This window comes from Triticum dicoccoides, chromosome 7B (assembly GCF_002162155.2).
Source record: "Triticum dicoccoides isolate Atlit2015 ecotype Zavitan chromosome 7B, WEW_v2.0, whole genome shotgun sequence".
Lineage (NCBI taxonomy): Eukaryota > Viridiplantae > Streptophyta > Magnoliopsida > Poales > Poaceae > Triticum > Triticum dicoccoides.
The window spans coordinates 466,913,262-466,932,193 of record NC_041393.1 but is presented as its reverse complement, the minus strand read 5'-3'; positions in this window follow the sequence as shown (position 1 = coordinate 466,932,193).

Below are 18,932 nucleotides of genomic sequence, written 5' to 3'. Positions count from 1 at the left end.
GAGGACATTCACCTGAAGACTTTCAACATAACTTTTGGGAACCCAGATTTTCTTCATAGGGGAACCGTTCCTGCAGTTAGTGCCAACATATCTAGCAAATACTTCACCATTCTGATTTTTGAACAGTTTATAGTTGGAGTCAAATGACTCATCAGAAGAATGAGGAGATTCACATGTAAAGCCAGATAAGTTAGATGGATCAACTGGAGGTCCCTTTGCAGCAACCCATGAGGTTTTGGGGTACTGCTCAGGCTTCCAATATGTTCCATCAGCATTGAGTTTCCTCTCAAAGGCAATACCCTCTTTCCTAGGGTTCCTGTTGAGGATCTGCTTTGTAAGCACATCACATAGAGTCTGATGCCCTTTGAGGCTTTTGTACATGCCTGTCATGTACAATTCCTTCAGCCCTGCATTGTCAATGATACTAGCAATGTCCTCAGATGAGGAATTAGTGATAGCAGAGGCAGATGAAGAATTTGTAACAGTTGAAGCATTTGAACATTCAGGTGAAGAATTAGCAGATTCACGTTCAATGCACTTTAAGCATGGAGGAACAAATTCTTCCTGGGAAGCGCTGATTTGTTGAGCTAGTAATGAATCGCGCTCCTTCTGAAGATCTTCATAACACACTCTTAGCTTTTCAAGATCTTCCTTTCTTTGAAGAGATTCAGAGGAAAGCTTCTCGTGATCTTGCTTTTCTTGAAGAAATTCATAAGAAAGTTTCTCATGATCAGATAAGAGAGTGTTATGATGACTTTGAAGGTTGTCAAACCTAGACTGAAGTCTCTGAAGATTTTCAGTCAGGGCTTTAGTGCGATCCATTTCTTCACCCAACATATCATCACTTTTGTCTAGCATGTTTTGAACCTTTTCAAAAGCCCGTTGTTGCTTTACAGCAATCTTAGCAAGTTTAGAGTAGCTGGGTTTGAGATCCTCATCAGATTCATTTTCACTGGATTCAGAGGAGTTGTATTTGAGTACCTTTGCACCTTTCGCCATGAAGCAATAGGTGGGAGCGTAGCCATCGTTATCTTCATCAGGCTTGTCAGTGGGGTCAGTTTCTTCAGTGTTGAAGACGGACTTGCTGACGAAAGCAGTACCGAAGGCCAGACTCGCCACACCAGATTCAGATTCTTCAGACGCCTCCTCTTCATCATTTTCCTCAGATTCAGCTTCAGAGTCCATCTCCTTGCCAATGAATGCCCAAGCCTTCCTGGAGCTGTTCTTCTTGTGAGATGAAGACTTCGAGGATTTTGATGACGAAGATTTTGATGATTTCTTCTTCTTCTTTGCATCATCAGAACTGTAATCCTTGTATTTCTTCTTCTTCATTTCATTTTCCCACTGAGGACAATCTTGGATATAGTGACTAGGTTTCTTGCATTTGTGGCACAGCCTTCTCTTATAGTCACTGGATGAGGAATCACTGCGTCTTGAGGATTTTCCAAAGCGACCACGTCTTGAGAACTTCTGGAATTTCTTCACGAGCAGTGCTAGTTCCTGGCTCAATTCTTCAGGATCACCAAGGCTACTACCAGAATCCTCACATTCAGAGTCAGACACAGCCTTGACCTTCAGGGCACGTGGTTTACCATAGTTTGAACCATAGAGATCTCGCTTTTCAGCAAGCTGGAACTCGTGAGTATTTAGCCTTTCGAGGATATCGGCAGGATCAAGAGACTTGTAATCAGCACGTTCTTGTATCATCAGTCCCAGAGTATCAAATGAGGAATCAAGCGATCTCAACAGTTTCTTCACCACCTCATGATCAGTGATGTCAGTGGCCACCGAGGGCTTGAAGCTCATTTGAGATGTCTGTGAGGCGATCAAAGGTTTGTTGGACATCTTCATTGTCGAGTCTTTTGAAGCGGTTGAAGAGATTCCGAAGAACATCAACTCGAGAGTCACGCTGAGTTGAGACTCCTTCATTTACTTTGGACAGCCTATCCCAGATAAGCTTAGCAGTTTCCAAAGCACTCACTCTTCCATACTATCCTTTGCTCAGATGGCCACATATGATATTCTTCGCTTGAGAATCGATTTGCTTGAATCTCTTCACATCGGTAGCGTTCAGTGAGGGCGAGGACAGCTGGCTGGCTCGCAGCAATGGCATATCAAGAGTACCTGGCACTTCAAATGCCATAGATAACAACAGCAAGCCCCGACGCAACAGACATAAGCGTCACAACAATGGCGACAACGCCGAAGAACCGACAGTCAATGCCAGATTCAATGGCTCTAAGTCCGGTCAGCGGAAAAAGCCATTCAAAAGAAACAATCCGAGCTCGTCCAGTCTGGACGACATACTCGATCGCTCGTGTCAAATTCACGGCACCCCCGATAAACCAGCCAACCACACCAACAGAGAATGCTAAGTGTTCAAACAGGCTGACAAGTTGAATGCCGAAAACAAGGAAAAGGGGATGCATAGCAATGATGACGAGGAGCCCCGGCCGCCGAACACAGGAGGACAGAAGAAATTTCCTCCCCAGGTGAAAACGGTAAACATGATATACGCAACCCATATTCCCAAGCGGGAGCGGAAGCGTGCACTAAGGGACGTCTATGCGATGGAGCCAGTCGCCCCAAAGTTCAACCCATGGTCTTCTTGTCCGATCACGTTCGGTCGCAGGGACCATCCGACCAGTATCCGTCATGGCGGTTTGGCTGCGTTGGTCCTCGACCCCATCATTGACGGATTCCACCTTACAAGAGTCCTTATGGACGGTGGTAGCTGTTGGGGAACGTAGTAATTTCAAAAAAAAATCCTACGCACACGCAAGATCATGGTGATGGTATAGCAACGAGAGAGGAGAGTGTTGTCCACGTACCCTCGTAGACTGTAAGCGGAAGCGTTAGCACAACGCGGTTGATGTAGTCGTACGTCTTCACGATCCGACCGATCCAAGCACCGAACGTATGGCACCTCCGAGTTCAGCACACGTTCAACTGGATGACGATCTCCGGGCTCCGATCCAGCAAAGATCCGGAGATGAGTTCCGTCAGCATGACGGCGTGGTGACGGTGATGATATTCTACCGGCGCAGGGCTTCGCCTAAACTCCGCGACGATACGACCGAGGTGGAATATGGTGGAGGGGGGCACCGCAAACGGCTAAGGAACGATCCGTAGATCAACTTGTGTGTTTGGGGTGCTCCCCCGCCCCCGTATATAAAGGAGCCAAGGGGGAGGAGGCGGCCGGCCAAGTAGGGCGCGCCAAGGGGGAGTCCTACTCCCACCGAGAGTAGGACTCCCTTCTTTCCAAGTTGGAGTAGGAGAAGGGGGGAAGGAGGAGGAAGAGGGGAAGGAAAGGGGGGGCGCCGCCCTCCTTCCCTTGTCCTATTCGGACTAGGAAGGGGAGGGGTGCGCGGCCCCTCCTGCCTCCTTCCCTCTTCTCCCTCAAGGCCCATGTAGGCCCAATAACCCCCCGGGGAGTTCCGGTAACCTCCCAGTACTCCGGTAAAATGCCGATTTCACCCGGAATGATTCCGATGTCCAAATATAGGCTTCCAATATATCGATCTTTATGTCGCGACCATTTTGAGACTCCTCGTCATGTCTGTGATCACATCCGGTACTGCGAACAAACTTCGGTACATCAAAACTTATAAACTCATAATAAAACTGTCATCGTAACGTTAAGCGTGCGGACCCTACGGGTTCGAGAACTATGTAGACATGACCTAGAACTATTCTCGGTCAATAACCAATAGCGGAACCTGGATGCTCATATTGGCTCCTACATATTCTATGAAGATCTTTATCGGTCAAACCGCATAACAACATACGTTGTTCCCTTTGTCATCGGTATGTTACTTGCCCGAGATTCGATCGTCGGTATCCAATACCTAGTTCAATCTCGTTACCGGCAAGTCTCTTTACTCGTTACGTAATGCATCATTCCGTAACTAACTCATTAGCTACATTGCTTGCAAGGCTTATAGTGATGTGCATTACCAAGAGGGCCCAGAGATACCTCTCCGACAATCGGAGTGACAAAACCTAATCTCGAAATACGCCAACCCAACATGTACCTTTGGAGACACCTGTAGTACTCCATTATAATCACCCAGTTACGTTATGACGTTTGGTAGCACCCAAAGTGTTCCTCCGGCAAATGGGAGTTGCATAATCTCATAGTTACAGGAACATGTATAAGTCATGAAGAAAGCAATAGCAACATACTAAACGATCAAGTGCTAGGCTAATGGAATGGGTCATGTCAATCACATCATTATCCTAATGATGTGATCCCGCTAATCAAATGACAACTCTTTTGTCCATGGCTAGGCAACTTAACCATCTTTGATTCACGAGCTAGTCAAGTAGAGGCATACTAGTGACACTATGTTTGTCTATGTGTTCACACATGTATTATGTTTTCGGTTAATACAATTCTAGCATGAATAATAAACATTTATCATGAAATAAGGAAATAAATAATAACTTTATTATTGCCTCTAGGGCATATTTCCTTCAGTAGCAGCCTGAACCTGCTCTATCAGGATATAATGCGCAAAATGGGCATCGACCCCTCAAGGATCCAACCAACCAAAACCACCTTTAAAGGTGTCATACCAGGTGTAGAGGCCTGTTGCACAGGCTCAATCACACTGGAAGTGGTCTTCGGGTCCCTAGACAACTTCCAAAGCAAGGAGTTAATCTTCGATATCGTCCCTTTCCATAGTGGCTATCATGCACTACTAGGACAAACCACATTTGCTCGATTAGATGCGGTGCCACACTATGCCTATCTCAAGCTCAAGATGCCCGGACCTCGCGGGGTTATAACAGTCAATGTTAACACAGAGCGCTCCCTCCGTACAGAGGAGCACACTGCGGCCCTCGTAGCAGAAGTACAGAGCAGCCTTCTTAGGCAGATCTCTAACTCGGCAATAAAGCCCCCGGACACCGCCAAGCGAGTCCAAAGTACTCTGCAACAGGATAGTCCGGAGCTCGCCTAGCAATCCGGCCTCCGTCCTAGTCCCAGTCAAGCGGTGAAATTTGTATCGCGTGTACATAATTATGCACTTAAAATACCATGGTCATAGGCGGAGGCACATCTACAATGCGGCTCAACCACCCCAGGACCCATACACTTTCACCCTTTTCTTTCTTTCAGGTCCTTCTCTTCTCGAGGCTCCTCCGATAGCCTGATTATCGGACCCATCACGGGACAAAAACGCCAAGGAGGCAAGAAGCTTCGACGTACAAGGGAATCCCCAGGTGGTCTCTGATATCGATCGCTATACATGTTTTACATACCCACACGCAACTCGCTCTTGGTTAAGGACATGTCAAATAGTCCTATTTTGCTTATTGCACCACTTGTACACATACGCCTTGACGTATTATCCAAATAACAATGGAAAATATTGTACAATGTTAGCTTACTATTACATTTCTGTATCCCTTTCCTTTACTGCTTATTTATTACAAATTGCACCCGTACATTTTGGTACGTCCAGCTCGCCAGGGGCTTCAGTGTACTCCATAACATGGCAAGAAAAGTCCGAACACTTTCGACAGTGCGGCACCCTGAACTTATAGCATTATATGCATCAGCTTCGAATCATGTCTTGGGTCAATAGTTGGGTTTGCCCGGCTCCCATGTTTTTCTGCCTTACGTTCCGCTACATTGGCTAAGGTGGCACAGGAAGAACTACTGCGATTGTGTCCCGGTTCTTCCGGACGAGCACCTCAGTAGAGAAAGCCGAAAACTGGCTGTCATGATGCAGCGAGAGCTGGTCGCTGTTCGAGAGGTCTCAAATCCTTAAACTTTTTTTCCGCTTCGGGTGAGGAATCGGCCTTGTCCGATTTAGGCATGTATAGCACCCCAAATTTGGCCTTCCGGATACCAGGAGCTACGCCAAAATTTAAAATTAACTTGTATGGCTAAGTGAGAGTGATAAAGTTGTATAGTCCGATTGCTTGGTTCGTTACGCTAAACACATCCTTAAAGGACCAAAAATTTGGATAAAGAGTGTTTAGATTTATCCCGAACACCCCGGTACTAGTTACATGGGGGCAGATGCCGACGACTGGCCAACTCTCAGATTTTATAAACAGCCGCACAGAAGGTAAAATTTTAAATCAACAAGCGTTATATAGCGCAAATGAACTTGTTTTTCATATTACAGGATCAAATGAGTACAGTCATTCAAATATAGCATCCTTAGTACATTCCTCCGCCACAAGGCGGGCGCCCTTCAGGACAATGTCATAATACTTTTCAGGGTGGCGATGCTCCTTGCCCTCCGGCGGCCCCTCCGTCACCAGCTTCTCGGCATCCATCTTCTCCTAGTGCACTTTAGCGCGGGCGAAGGCACTGTACGCACCTTTAATGCAGACAGACCGCTTTATGACTTCAAGCCACGGACAGGCACTCACTAGCCGCTTTACAAGGCCGAAGTAGCTGCTGGGCAGGGGCTCGGCAGGCCATAGCCGGACTATGAGGCCCTTCATGGCCAGTTCGGCAGCCTGGTGCAGTTCGACCACTTGCTTCAGCTGGTCGCTCAAGGGCATCGGGTGTTTGGTACCAATGTACTGAGACCAGAACAACTTCTCCGTCGAGCGCCCTTCCTCAGCCCGGTAGAACTCCGCGGCATCTGATATGCTGCACGGCAGATCCCTAGAGATCTCCAAATTCGGGTAAGTAAAAGGAAAGTCTCCTTCACATGCTTGCTTTGCATAATGAATGCCTTACCCTCTGCTATCTTTTTGGCTGCCTCAATCTCTTGGAGGGCCTTTTGGGCCTCGGCTTTGGCGTCTCTTGCGCTCTGGAGGGCCTTAGCATGCTCAGACTCTTGTGTCTTAGAGTCACGCTCCAAGGACTCGTATTTTTTGACGAAATCTTGGAGCTCTTGCTGGACCTCGTCAGCCCGGGCCTTCTACTTCTCGCACTCGGTGCGCTCCTTGGCCGCTTTGTTTTCGGCCTCGGACAGCGCCTTCTCAAGGGCCGCCACTTCGGTCGTGGCCCCTATTCAAGTTCATGACGCTTCTACAAGCTGAAACCAGCTTTTCTTTATCAATATACAGATGGGTTTTCACTTACCTTTGTTCTCCTCGAGCTGCCTTTTCACGAGGCCGAGCTCTCCCTCGGTCCGCTCCAGGTCCTGCTTTAGTCCGGAGACCTCCGCAGTACGGGCGGCAGTGGCCAGTAGCAACGCCTGCTTATTCACATAGACATATTCTGATTAGAATCCTGCGGATGTTATTTGATCCTCTGTTCGGCCTTTCTTTCCGAACACCAAACAAAGCATCAGGGACTACTATCTACACTGTGACACTTCCTTCCAATTTTATTACTTACCTCAAAGCCTGTTAGGAGGCTGGCGCAGGCTTCGGTTGTCGGATTTCGGGTTCCGGCAGAACCTCAAGGTTCGAACTCTGGGGTGCGCGCGGAGATCACACCTACTACCTACCCGTGTCTCGCCGACTCGCAAGGATCTAAACTACACGAAGAACAACATAGAGGACACAAGGTTTATACTGGTTCGGGCCACCATTGTGGTGTAACACCCTACTCTAGTGTGTTGTGTGTGGATTGCCTCTGGGCTGATGATGAATAGTACAAGGAAGAACAGCCTCGCGAGGGTCTGTTCTTGGCTGGTGCGATGAACTGCTAGGGGGAGTTCAGTCGCCTCTCTCTCTCTATGTCTTTATATCCTTGTTCTTTCGATCGTATCCCGCTTGCCTCTATCCTGTGGGTGGCTAGTCCTATTTATAGGCGGAGGCTCTGGGCCTCTTCCCAAATATTGAGCGGGAAGGGCGCCAACAGTTGGCCATTTTGAAGGGGAACATCTAGTACGCTTATCCTGACTAAAGTTGGTCCTCGCCTGCCATAGACCCTGACGATGACGCCGACTTGGGCTCCACAATGACCTCCATTCTGCCATCCTGCTGGTCTTGGTCTTGTTGCACCAAAATGGTTGCCTTTGCTTGATACTCTTGCCTGCGCTTGCCCCCTTTGCACCAAAGAGGAAACAAGGACTCTGCGCAGGCCGGCGCCTGCCTGGCGCCCGCCTGGCCTTGGTCGTCATGGCTTGCGTCATAGGCTCCTCGTGAGGTACTCCGCCTTGATCTCTCCACCTCCTCGCGAGCCAGCCTGACGAGGCTGTGCCCGAGGAAGCCTCCTGTCGTCCGCCCCGCGAGGCTTGGCCCCTCACGAGGGTCTTGAGCATGTGTTGATGAAGATGGGCTGTCCTGGGCCACTCCTTGAGTCACGCCGCAGGCCGATGGCAGGCATGTCTGGGTACCCCCGTTCCCAGAACGCCGACAGGAGCGTCCGGGCCCAAGGCACGCCCGGACTTGGCTTAGCAGGGAAGCGAAGGGGCAAGTGCGAAGCGCCGCGGGCCCCAATAGCCTGCGGCCTTGGGTGCCGCGTGGCGGTTGATTGGACGTGAGCATCCTAGCTCCCCCACGATGACTCGGTAACTGCACGAATTGACAAGTCCCTGCATGCAAAACGGGTCATGATTACCTGTGATCGTGGAGGCTGACGTTTGGCCTCCCTTGGCTAAATGTACGGAACGGCGCGAGCCCTTCCAGTTCTTCCCTCCTTGTTACTCTCCGTCTTCTTCTCGGCCGCTCGTCATTCCCATGGCCCCGCCGAAGAGGTTCTCGGCCGCGGGGAAAGGGAAGGCTCGCCAGGAAGGGCCCGGCTCTCCTCCGGCCAAGCGTGGCCGGGGTTGCCCTCGCAAGCACCCTACGGCCCCTGCCGCGGCCTCCCATGGCCGTGGAAACAGCCCTCTGCGCAGCGGTGGCGTCCGGCTGCCATCGAGAGATACGCTGGGGCTGCGTGACCCCCAAGGCCGCGCTTCCGCTCAGCGGAGGTGCTGCCGGAGTTCATCGTGTGGTCGGCGGACCCGACCGGCACCTGGCTCCAGCTCCCCCGCTTCTTCATAGGTGAACTTCCGGCTGGTGCCCCAGGCGGCCTTTGGCTTCAGGCAGATGGTTGCTGTAGCAGGGCCTCTTGGGCTACCCTGGAGGTCTCCACCGCCGGGGAGGCGGCCTTGACCCGCGGTTGGCAAAGATTTGCCCGCGCGCGCGGCCTGTGCCGACGATGCACTCTACACTTCAAGTTCGACGGCGACGTCACCCTCTACGTGAGGGTGTTCGGGGAACACGACCGCCGTGCCGGATGCTGCCCCGAAGATGATGACCGCGGCCGCACGCCCAGCCCCGGCGTTGGTCAGGGTGAAGGTGGCGGAGGGCACGCGGGCAGCGGAGCCTGAGGTCCGCCAAACTCTGGTGACTCCCCTTCGGACGGTAGCTCCTCCAGTGGCGGTCGCGACCAGCCCCCTCGTCATCGCGCTCGCCTGGGAGATGGCAGCGGGTCGGTCCGACGCCACTCTTCGGTGAAGCGGGAGGCGGAATCCAGCTGAGCTCCGGAGGCAGTACGAGCCTTCGCTGAGAGTTGGCGTCGGGCAGGTCGTGCCCCCTTTTGCTTTCCTTTCTTTCCTGCTCAAAAAGAATGTAGTCTGGTGCCCCACGAGGGTGTGTTGAACTATTGCTGTTTAATTGGTGCGCTGTTTCTACTGTTTCTGCGCTATATTTTTGTTCCATGTGTCTATGCGTGGAAATCACTTATCTTGGGGGGAAGCTCATTGCGATCCTTGCCTCCTGAGGCTAGGGCCTTGTCGTGCACTTGTGTCCTGCAGGGTTTAGTCAGTAGGGATAGTCTGCAGCCTTGGTAGCAAGGACAACTAACCCAAGTCCCATGACTGTGTGGCGATGCCCGTGGGGCACGGAATGGGAGGGGTGCTCCCGCAGCGGACTCGGATAAGGAAGTTCCAAATCACCGGGGCAGAAAACATTCGTGAGGGTGCCCGTGTTCCTCCCTTGTGAGACTTCGCGCGAGAGAAAACAAAAACAATCAAGGGAAACGGACGAGGGGTCACGAGTTCAAACAGTAACAGCTTTAGAAAAACTTCAAATAGAAATAGACAAGCCAACTGCGGAAAGCAAATTAAAGAAGCCGCGTCCGGCACCTAGTCTAGTCTTCGACGTCTTCTCACCAGCGCGGAGCTAAGTGCTGCCACGGGGCGTGGGCGGGAGCCCCCGAGGCCCGAGGGCGGCACTCCGGAGACTCCGGGGCGTGTACAGCCCCACTCATTATTATGTGAGATGTCACGGGCGGCGAGCTTCACAGGCGTTTGCCTTCTTCACAAGCACCGGGCCTTTTCCAAAACACAGCTACTTCACAGGCATTCGCCTTCTTCACAGGCACCGGGCCTTTTCCAAAACGCTGCAACTTCACAGGCATTAGCCTTCTTCACAGGCACCGGGCCTTTTCCAAAATGTTGCAACTTCACAGGCATTCGCCTTCTTCACACGCACCGGGCCTTTTCCAAAACGCTCCAACTTCACAGGCATTCGCCTTCTTCACAGGCACCGGGCCTTTTCCAAAATGCTGCAACTTCACAGGCATTCGCCTTCTTCACATGCACCGGGCCTTTTTCAGGGGTAAAACCTTCGGAGATGTTGGATGTTCCACACCTTCTGGATGGGCACCCCCTCCTGGGTCTCCAAGCGTGGGGAGCCAGGCCTGGAAACATGAACAACCTTAAACGGGCCCTCCCACATGGGAGAGAGCTTATGCAGCCCTTCCCTGGAGAGAACCCGTCTCAGCACGAGGTCCCCTACCTCGAGAGTCCTGGGGTGGATGTTGTGGCAGTGGTATCACCGCAGTGCTTGTTGGTACCTTGCTGCTCGCAGCGCGGCTTCTCGGCGATGCTCCTCCCCCAGCAAGAGATCCGTCCCCCGCATGGCGTCCTGCTGCGCTTCGTCAAATGCCAGGACCCGCGCGGAACGACGTCTGACCTCGTGAGGAGAACGGCTTCAGCTCCATAAACCAGAAAGAACGGGGTCTCGCCAGTCGGCTTGGTTGCGGTCGTGCGGATTGACCACAGCACGGACTGGAGCTCGTCGTACCAGCCCCTGCCGCAGGCCTCCAACTTCTTCTTGAAGGTCCTGGTCTTGAGGCCCCTCAGGACCTCTGCGTTGGCTCGCTCGGCCTGAACGTTGCTTCGCGGGTGCGCCACCGAAGCGTAGCATATGCGTTCCAAGGTTAGCACAGTATGTTTTGAAGAGGTTACTGGTGAACTGTGAACCGTTGTCGGTGATGATGCGGTTCGTCACCCCGAATCGACTCACGAGGCCCTTGATGAACTTGACCGTGGAGCCTGCAGGGATGGTGCAGACAGCTTCCACCTCAGCCCACTTGGTGAATTTGTCCACGACGACATAGAGGTAGCATTAGCCCCCTGGCGCCCAGGCCCAGGATATCCAGTCCCCAGACTGCGAAGGGCCATGAGAGGGGTATAGTCTGCAGACCTCCCGCCGGCTGATGGATCTGCTTGGCATGGAATTGACAAGCCTCGCAAGCTTTCACCAGTTCCACAGCGTCATTGAGTGCCGTGGGCCAATAGAACCCGCTGCAGAACACCTTGCCAACGAGAGTTCGTGACGACGAGTGATGCCCACAGTCGCCACCGTGTATGTCTGCCAGTAGCTCCTTCCCTTGCTCCCTGGAAATGCAATGTAGGGAGACATCATTCGGTCGTCTTCGGTAGAGCTCTCCATCCTTAAGGCAGTATGCTGTGGCCTGCCGTGCCACATGCTCCGCCTCCTCCTCCTTTTCCAGCAATGTGCCTCGTGTTAGGTAACTCCTGAGCTCCGTGATCCAGCACCCCTCCTGAGGCTCCGGCGCCAGGAGCAGGCGCGCTCTTGATGTCGGGCCGCAGACCGGGGCCCCCGAGGCAGGTGGCTGGGGGAGCTCCCCCCGAGGCTGCGCCATGCTTGACAGTGATGGCGTCGCCGAGGCCTTGAAGAGCCGCTCCTCGAAGACGCCGGGATCCTGTGGTAGCTGCCTGGATGCCCTTTTGGCGATGTCATCAGCCTCTTGATTGGTGCCGCGAGGCACATGCTGCAACTCCAGCCCCCAAAACTGCTTCTCCATCCTGCGGACCTCCGCGAGGTAGGCTTCCATGTGCTCGTCCTTTGGTTTGTATACTTTGTTGGAGAAGTTGACGAGGAGCTGCGAATCACCCTTGATGGTGAGGCGCTTCACCCCCAGGGCTTCGTATTCTGCTATGTTGTTGGAGACCTTTTCCCTGTGCTGGAAACAGAGTTGCATGGCGTAGTAGAGCTTGTCTTGAGTGGGAGACACGAGCACCGCACCAGCCCCCGCACCGTGTCAGGAGAACGCCCCGTCGAAGTACATGACCCATCTTTCCGGTGCCTCGCTCATTGGGGAGAGCGATCGATCCTCGCCAGCCTCGAGGCCTGGCGCCTCTGCCCATTCCGCCATGAAGTCCGCAAGCACGGCCCCCTTGATGACTCTGGTTGTGCTGAACTCTATCTGAAACGCTTGCAGCTCGATGTTCCACTCAGCGACCCTTCCAGCTGAGTTGGGGCTCCTGAGCACCCTTTCCAAGGGGTATGCCGAGACAACCTTGATGGGATGGCCTTGGAAATAGTGCCGCAGCTTGCGCGAGGCCACCAATAGTGCGAGGAGGAGTTTCTGAGGCATGGGGTTCCGTGCCCTTGCGTCCCGTAACACCGTGCTGACGAAGTACATAGGGTGCTCGACTAGGTTGGGAGCGCTGGCGTCACCAGTGTCCTCCAGAGGCCGGGGCGCCTCCTGAGACAACGGGGCCCCCAGCGACTGGTCGCCTGGAGGAGGGGCCTCCTCTGTTCCAGGTGTGCTTCCCTGCTGTGGCTGGTCCTTCTCGGCTGCAGCCGCGGTCTCTGTGAGGCCCTCTTGGCCCTGCTTTGCTTTAACCCGGATGGTGGCTGCGGCCTTGGTCCAACGCTCCTCCCTAACAACCACCAGGGCTGCGCTGGCAGAGTAGGGGGTGGCTGCAAGGTAGAGCACCAGGGGCTCCCGAGGGCGCGGAGCCACCATCACCGAGGGGCTGGTCAAGTACCTTTTGAGATTCTGGAACGCCTTGTCGGCCTCTTCGGTCCATTCAAAGGGGCCCTTCTTCTTCATCAGCTTGAAGAAAGGCAACGCTCGTTCCCCCAGCTTGGAGATGAAGCGCCCTAGTGCGGTTACACGCCCGGTGAGCTTCTGCATTTCTCCGAGGGTCTTCGGCACGCTCATGTCCTCGACTGCTTTTAACTTTTCTGGGTTGGCCTCGATGCCCCGGTGGGATACGAGGAAACCCAGAAGCTTGCCTGAGGGGACTCCAAACACACACTTCTCCGGGTTGAGCCGCAGGTCCACTTCGTTTAGGCTCGCGAAGGTTTCCTCCAAGTCCTGTATCAGGGTTTTTGGCTCCTGAGACTTCACCACAATGTCATCAACGTAAGCCTCAGCATTCCTCCCGAGTTGCCGGCCCAAGGCGATGTGCATCAGCCGCTGAAAGGTCGCACCAGCATTGCGCAGCCCGAACGACATGCATGTATAGCAGTACACTCCGCACGGGGTCAGGAAGGCCGTCTTTTCTACATCTTCTACTGTCATCTTGATCTGGTGGTAGCCGGAGAAGGCATCCAGGAAGCACAACAAGTCGCCCTCAGCGGTGGAGTCGACGATTTGGTCGATGCGAGGGAGCGGGAACGGATCCTGGGGGCAGGCCTTGTTGAGGTTGGTGAAGTTAACACACATGCGTTCCTTTTCCCCCTTCTTCGGCACGACAACCGGGTTAGCCGACCAATCTGGGTAACGGACCTCGCGAATGACCCCTGCCGCCTCCAACTTGCGGGTCTCTTGGACGATGAAAGCTTGCTTCTCAGTGGACTGCCGCCTCGCCTTCTGCTTCACGGGGCGCACGTTGGGGCACACGTTGAGGTGATGCTCAATTACGCCCCTCGGGACCCCTGCTAGCTGATCAGGTTCCCACGCAAATACCTTCTTGTTTGTGCGTAAGAACTTCACCAAGGCGTCCTCCTGTTCGGGCTCGAGGTTGGCGCCTATGGTGAAGGTAGCGCTGGTAGATCTGTCTTCGTCGACCAGTACCTTCTTGGTTTCCGCCTTGTCCTGAGTGAATAGCTGCTTCTTCTTGGCCGGTGCAGCCCCCTTGGGTTCAGGGGCGTCTGAGTCGGCGGGCTGCGCCACCGCCGCGGCCTTGAAGGCGAGCTTGAGCGCTTGCAACCCATCCCCGGTGTCTCCAAACACGGTGAGGACGCCGCTACTCCCGGGCATCTTCATGAGGTTGTACGCTGGGTGAGTCGCGGCCATGAACTAGGCTAGTGCCGGGTAGACAAGGATGGCGTTGTATGGGAGGCTGATGGGGGCGATGTCGAAGTTGATTAGCTCCGTGCGGAAGTTGTCGTAGGTACCGAAGGTCACCGGAAGGCGGATCTGCCCCAGGGAGCCGGTGGAGCCGCCTCTGACGCCCAAGAAGGGCCTGCTGGGCTGCAGCCGCTCCAGCGGTACGTGGAGAAGGCTGAAGGTCTCCACCGAGAGCACGCTGAGGCCTGCACCGCCGTCGATGAGGGTCCTGATGACGGCCACCTGACAGATGGTGGGGGTGCATAGCATTGGGAGCGTGCCCGAGCGGGCCGAGTTGGAGGGGTGATCATCCGGGCTGAAGGCCAGATCGGCTTTACGCGCCGCCCAGCCCGGAGGCGCCCCACGCGGCGCGGAAGTGGTGCCGATCTGGCGGACGAATGACCTGATGTGGCGGCCTGAAGATGGTGCCTGCGAGCCGCCTAGGAGAGCTGTGACGACCAGGTGCGCTGGTGCAGCGTACTGGGCGAGGAAGAGGCCGCGCAGTTCTCCCCAGGAGGCCACGGAAGCCGTCGGCAGGTGGAGAAGCCACATGCGCGGGACGCCAGTGAGGGCCATGGGAAGCCAGTTGGCCATGACCCTGTCGTCGCCCCCAGCCTTGAGGACGGCCTCCTCGTATGCCAGCAGGAAAGCCAGCAGATCGACCGTCCCGTTGTAGCGCGGTGGCATCTCCGGCTTGAAATTGTTCGGCCATTGCACCTGTCGCAAGGTGGGGGCCAAGGCTCGGAGCCCCCTGGCCCCCATGCTGGCGCTGGCGACCGGAGCGGGCGGCGCGTTGCCCATCATGAGGGCGAATTGCAGTGTTGGCGGAGCACGGGTTGGTGGAAGGGAAAGCTCCGGCGCACCCCTACCTGGCGCGCCAAATGTCGGATTTCGGGTTCCGGCAGACCCTCAAGGTTCGAACTCTGTGGTGCGCACGGAGATCACACCTACTACCTACCCGTGTCTCGCCGACTCGCAAGGATCTAAACTACACGAAGAACAACACAGAGGACACAAGGTTTATACTGGTTCGGGCCACCATTGTGGTGTAACACCCTACTCCAGTGTGTGGTGTGTGGATTGCCTCTGGGGCTGATGATGAATAGTACAAGGAAGAACAGCCTCGCGAGGGTCTGTTCTTGGCTGGTGCAATGAACTGCTTTGGGGAGTTCAGTCGCCTCTCTCTCTATGTCTTTCTATCCTTTTTCTTTCGATCGTATCCCGCTTGCCTCTACCCTGTGGGTGGCTAGTCCTATTTATAGGCGGAGGCCCTGGGCCTCTTCCCAAATATTGAGCGGGAAGGGCGCCAACAGTTGGCCATTTTGAAGGGAACATCTAGTACGCTTATCCTGACTAAAGTTGGTCCTCGCCTGCCAAAGACCCTGTAGTTGACGCCGGCTTGGGCTCCACGATGACCTCCATTCTGCCGTCCTGCTTGTCTTGGTCTTGTTGCACCAAAATGGTTGCCTTTCCTTGATACTCTTGCCTGCGCTTGCCCCCTTTGCACCAAAGAGGAAACAAGGACTCTGCGCAGGCCGGCGCTCGCCTGGCCTTGGTCGTCATGGCTTGCGTCATAGGCACCTCGTGAGGTACCCCGCCTTGATCTCTCAGCCTCCTCGCGAGCCAGCCTAACGAGGCTGTGCCCGAGGAAGTGTCACATCCCTAGCCTTACCCTGGCCTTGGACTAGCTTGGTTGCTGCATCATGGTTAAATTCAAATGAAATTTGAATTGAGGAATTTTCAAAGCCTCAGAATCCTTTAAAAAAATGATCAAGATAAAAATTGCTTCAAATAAGTCCAAGAAAATGTTCTTGTTATCCTCTGGAAATATTGGCAAGAGGTAAAATCCAAACCAATAATTTCGGTATCTCAGAAACATTTATTTTGGGTTTTTGAATTAAATCAATAGCTATTTGAATTGGACTTATATCTACTGTTAAATAAATATAGGTCCAATAATTCTAAAATATTTTTGTGGAGCATTGTTTTAATTCTTTTAGCTCCTAAAAATATTGTCAGAAGCAAAATAAATTGAATTGGTTTCAAAACCAAAATCAAAACAAACCTGCAAAATAGAAAACAGAATTAAAACAGAAGGAGAAAAAAATAAAAAGAACAGAAGCTTACCTGGCGCCACTTACCTGGCCCAACACTGTGCAGCCAGCAGCGGCCCAGCCCACCTCCTCCCCCTTGTCATCTTCCTCCCCTCGCACCGAAGCAGCTCGGTGGCGAGCGCCGATGCCGCCTCGGCCACCTCCTGCTTCCACCGAGGCGTTCCCGAGCCTCCCCCTCACGCCACCATGATGCCCCGACCCCTGGAACCCCTCGACCTCTTCCATCGTCTCCCCCCTTTCTTTGGCTCCCTCTCTCCTCCACCGAGCGGAGCCCCGTCGCCACCGACGCCGTTCGCCGCGGCCACCACCACCCTCTCGCCTCCCCGACGCCTCCCAGAGCTCCGCAGTGCCTCCCTCTACCTCCTCAACGAGCCACGAGGCCCCAGACGTGCCGCAACACCGCCCTCGATGTCTTCTTCAACCTCGGGACCGCCGGCCATCTTCGTCAAATTCGTCGGCTCCGGTGCCTCCCCGAGCTCCCCGAGGCCATCGTCGCAACCCCTGTGAGCTCCACTCCGTTTCCCCTCCTTCATTTTGCTCGTTCCCGTGCCGTAGCACCCCGGCCACATTCCCGAGCACCGCCGTCCGCCATGGCCGCGTAGCTCTCCTGACCCGAGCCCCTCTGCTCGAACCCGTGGCACCAGCGCGCTTCTGGTGGGCCGCGGATGCCGCCTGGACCATCAGTTTCTCTCCTAGCGCGCCGCAGCCCAACCCCGCACATGGCCGAACTCCGGCCGCCGCCTCGGGCTCCACTCCGGCAAACCCAGGCCACCCCCGCATCTCCCGTTGGCCCTATTAGATGCGCGCGAGTCCGGGCATCCCGTAGAGCCCCTCCGCCGCTCTTTTGGTCATCGGAGGGCGAATCCCGACGCTCTCCGCCGTCCCTGGCCTCGCCGGCGACGAGCCTCGGGTCAACTCCGGCGAGTTTGACCCGGGTTTGACCCCCCTCTCTCTCACTGACATATGGGCCCACGCCCTTAACTAACCACGGTTAACCCCATGTTTAGTTTAAGTTAATCACAGTGGCCCCACGCGTCAGCTTTGACCGTGCTGACGTGGCCTTTGACCCGGCCCCACCTGCCATTGACACTAACTAGCCCTGTGTCACTGACGTGTGGCCCCCACACGTCAGGTTTGACCTGGACCCGCCCTGTTGACCTGATGACGTCAGGATGAGGTCATGCTGACGCAATAATTCCTTTCTAGAATTGAAATAAATTAGGAAATGATTTAATAATTCCAGAATATATTCTAAACTTCAATAAATCATAGAAAATTAACCGTAACTCCAAATTAAATAATTTATATATGAAAAATTATCAGAAAAATTCAAGGAATCCATCTGTACCATTTTCATGCATGTTAGAACAACTTATCACTACTGTTTAGGACAAATGAAGTGAATGACATTTGAATAATCACATATGGAGTTTGAATTTGAATCTTGTATTCAAACCAACTTCATTTAATCTGTTGCTAGTTGCATTAGCTCAAAACACATTCATATTGCCATGTCATGAGCATGCATCATATTGTGCATTGCATTGATTGTGTCTTTCCTCAGTTGCCGGTGATTGCCCCCTTTCGATAGACGTGATACCGATGATGTGATCGTTGACACTGATGAAGACTCAATGTTATCTTCAGAAGTGCCAGGCAAGCAAAACCCCCTTGTTCATTCCGATACAAACCCACTCTCTCGCTCCTGCTCTCTTTTAATGCATTAGGACAACACCGATTCAACTGTTACATGCTGCGGTAGTTGAACCCCTTTATCCTCTGCATGACCTGTCATTCCACAGTAAATAGATGAAACCCACTAGCATGAGTAGGAGTTGTTTGAGCCCTGTTGTGCCTACTCATTCATGCTTGTTTGTCATGCCTGCTACTGCTTAGAGTTGAGTCGGGTCTGATTCATCGGGGATGAATCAGAGGTGTGTGAACATGTCCTACTGTGTGTGAGCTAAGTGTGTGAACACGATTTGGTAAAGGTAGCGGTGAGAGGCCATGTAGGAGTACATGGTGGGTTGTCTCATTGCAGCCGTCCTCAGGAACTGAGTTCTATGTTAGTGATCCATGATTCAGCTACTACCACGCATTGGGCCCGAAACAAATGGACCCTCTCGGCTTCTTAATCACCCTTGTCCTCTGTCCAGGAGTTGCAAGTAGTTTCTGGTGTTTGTAGTATGCTGGAGGCCGTGGGCAGCGCTGACCGTAGGGGTGGGCTGTGATGCGGTAGGCACGTGGCACGGTGTACCGGGCGCCCGTTTGGTGTCTCGGGAACCCTGTTCACATCGTTTGGGGCTGTGAGCAAAACTCCGGCCGGATCTCCTCATGGATGGAACCCGAATAGGCGATAAACCTGGACTAGAGACTTGAGTGTTTAGGTAGGCCGTGGCCGACACCCACGTTGGGCTTCCGCTTGAAGGTTGCCGAGTACATGTCGTGTAAACGGCGGTAAGTGGTGAGAGCGTGTGTGAAGAAGTACACCCCTGCAGGGTTAACATCATCTATTTGAATAGCCGTGTCCACGGAAAAGGACTTCTGGGTTGCTTATATCAGTTCATAGACAAGTGAAAGTGGATACCCTAAAATAC